The 3439-nt window shown below is 42.8% G+C and overlaps 1 non-coding gene across 1 annotated transcript; it reads right to left on the reverse strand.

The window, feature by feature from the left end:
* Window positions 1-1615: 1615 nt before the first annotated feature.
* Window positions 1616-1722, reverse strand: LOC142425131 (U6 spliceosomal RNA). The gene has a single exon (XR_012779503.1). It is a non-coding gene; the product is annotated as a U6 spliceosomal RNA (small nuclear RNA).
* Between the last annotated feature and the right edge of the window lie 1717 nt (window positions 1723-3439).

Here is a 3439-nt window from a genome sequence, read left to right on the forward strand (position 1 = left end):
TGCCACATCTTTCTCCTGCCAAGTGACTGGTGGGTTCAACTAGTTCAGCCTTCATTTGGGTTTCAGTAATTCCTCTTGGTTACATTACACTTAGTCACGCCCTACCAGACCTCCCACACCCTCCTCACCACCCAATTTGGATCACTACTTGTTCCCTTGTCCCTGCATTTGTTAACACCACTACCTTTCTCCCACTTCCCCCTCTCTCCCATGTCCCCCTGGAACTGTCGGTCCCATTGCTTTCTCTTTCAAATTGTTTATCCAGCCTATCTTACATGCACAAAAACAAGACAGAGCAAAACCAAGCAACAAAATAAGACAAAACACCACCACCACCAAGCCCATGAAAAAAACAACAAAACACACAGCATGAAAGAAAAGTTTGTAGTTCAAGGGACTGTTGACCTTTAGGAGGATTTTCAGGTCGAGTCTGATGGGGTGACACGCCCTGGCCCCAAAGTCTATTTTTGGTATCCCGGGGGACTTCATTGCTGTTCCCCTTGCTGTTCTGTTCCACGTCCTTAGTGTTTTGCCTTGGTGTGGTGGGATCAGATCAGGTTGAATTCCCATGCTGTCTCTCCAGTGTTGTCCCCTTTTGGGGTCAGTGAAGGATGTCGTGTTTCATAGTGGGGCCGGTCATATGGTCTTCTCTGTGGATTGGCTGCTCTAAACGGGAATCTCTTCAAGGCTTGGTGTGCCAGGATGTGCTCCACTCTCTCTTCCTCCCCCTTCACTTGTTCCCGTGTGCTCTGATCAGACATGTCTCTCTTCCTGAGATGCAGATTCAGTGCTTTCCTCTGAAATAAATTCTTCTGGGGAGAAGGGCAGCTGTCCACATAGTTGGGATTGGGGCCGGCCCCAGACTTCTCCACTGGTTCCCTGCTCCATGTGGGCATGTTGCATTCACATTTTGGAGCACTGGGTTGAAGTCTTGGGTGGGGTAGTGCCCTGTGGTCCTGCTACCTTTTTTTTTTTTCTTTCCCTGCCTCAGGTCCCAGATTTTCTTGCCATAATTAGCCACACAGTGGCAACCAACCACTTGATGGTATTTTATTTTGTCTCTTTAGCAGACATCCACACACCCTAGTTTCTTATCAGCTTTAACCAGGTCTATTTGGTCTTCAGCACAAAGGCCCTCTGCATACAGGACGGACATGGACTCATCACAGTGGGATACAAGGACACAAAGATGGGCTTGGTGCCTGGGACTAGCCCAGACATGGAATTAGCCCAGTGTAGTAGGGCCAAGGTACAGACGGTGCAAACATCTGCTGATGAACATCCAACAAGCTGTGTATCCACTGTATTCAACTGGCCAATCTAAATTATTTAAGGCTTTGGCAATGTTATGAACTCCAACGTGCTGGAGGCTGAGTCACTGCAGATGAGGGCCATCTAGAGCACCTCTTGGAAAGCAGTGTTAATGTCCATCACACTCCTGCAGCGATGCCTTCCACGGCCCTGGCAGTAGGTCACTGGTGGAGATGAATCTTGAAGGCACTCACACCCTGCCTCTGCATTTCACTTAACGAAATACTAACCTATCTCTTCTTAACCTATCTGTATCCATCTGCTATGTTCTTGGAAATGATGCCATAGAAACTCCCTCGCTTTTTAAAATATGGAACGCTACACGAATTTGCATTTCATCCTTACACAGGGGCCATGTTAATTTTATCAGTATCATTACAGAGAATTTTAGTATATGTGCTTCCAAAGCAAGCATTCACTCACTTTCAAATAACCAAAATATTAACTACTACACCTTACTTATACCTTTCTTCACATAAGCCCAAAACACAAAGGGGTATTAGTTGCATTAGCCTATGTTAATGCCAAGGTGAAAGTCTTCCCAGATTATCAGTCTCATTATGAAACAAGGCTTCTGAAATCCATCCAGCTGTAGAATTCAACATGTCTATGAGGGACTCCCACATTATTTTCACTTAGGCACGATTCTCACAAGTGACTGATTTTGCTACTGCCTGATCTATTGCCCCAGAGCAAAGCCTGCCTCTGTGCCAACTGGAAGGAAGCATATCTTTGATCTCATAGCCTGAGATTCCCAGGGGTTTGCAACACTGATGGCACTTCAGTCACCTGGAACCTATTAAAACCCAGATTCAGACCCTTTCTGTTCTCAATAAAGTAAAAGTTCCCAAGGGACTCTGCAGTCTTCAGTTTCCCCTTTCCTTTTTGGATGTACCAAGTGGGGTTGGAAACAATCCTGGCCACATCTCTCCCTCTTCCACAAACTGGAAAGCATACTCTGAACAAACGACAACATTTTGCATGAACCACAATAATATCACACCAAACCATTATCAGTGGATCACTACAGAGATGAAGTAGTTAATGTTAATCTGCAGGTAATGATCTCAGGTTCCACTTTCTCAATCTGAGACACGTGTGCTTGGCAGGCATAAAGAATTACATTAATATGTAGAAAACATAAAGTACAATGTGTAGGCAACAAAAAGGTCCACTATTAGAGTAAAAGTTAAATCCATAGCATGGACAATTTTTTAGATTAACAATACAAACTGGGTGGGGTGAGGCAGGGTAGGTTGCTATAGTAGGTGAAATAAAGACCCCTCATATGTCCATATTTTAATCACCTAATCCTTAATCCTAGTTTGTGAATATATTACTTACATGGAAAATAATTTTTATGGCAAATTACATATAACTGATTAGAATGGGAATTTCAGAACACTTCATTGTGCTCATGTATAACTTATACATGGGCCAAGGGGCAGTATTGCAGTAGGACAAGGGGACACCAAGTGGCTTACAAACAGGAGAAATATGAGTCTGGGCTATATTTTTTGTGTGCTGAGCAAAAATCTGAAAAGTAGACTCTATCAAGAATGTGGTATCAGGACTGGAGGAAGATTCATGGAAAGCTTGCCACATGCAGATGACACAAGTTTGCTTGCTGAAAGCCAAGAGGATCTGACGCAATTACAGATGATCAAAGGCTCCAAGCCATCAGGAAGGATTACACCTCAAAAGAAAGCAAAAATCCCCACAACTGAACCAATGAGCATTATGAGAACTAGAGATGATTGAAGTTATCAAAGATTTCATCTATTTGGATCCACAATCAATGCCTACAGAAGCAACAGTTATATCAAATCACTGTACCTGGCAAATCTACTGCAGAAGTCCTTTTAAAAAGTGTTCAAATGCAAAAATGTCAAATGCAAAAAAAAAACTCAAGTATTTTCTATTTCTTGCTATGTATACAAAAACTAGACAATGAATAAATCCAAAGAACTAATGCTTTTGAATTATGGTGTTGGTGAAAAATAATACTAAATATATTGTGGACTGCTTGGAAGAATGCTCCTTCAAAGCACAGGTAAGATTTTGCCTCTTGTACTTTAAACATGTCATGAGGAGGGATCAGTCCCTGAAGAACACCTTGCTGTGTAAA

The sequence above is a fragment of the Tenrec ecaudatus genome, chromosome 13, assembly GCF_050624435.1.
Source record: "Tenrec ecaudatus isolate mTenEca1 chromosome 13, mTenEca1.hap1, whole genome shotgun sequence".
NCBI classification, from domain to species: domain Eukaryota; kingdom Metazoa; phylum Chordata; class Mammalia; order Afrosoricida; family Tenrecidae; genus Tenrec; species Tenrec ecaudatus.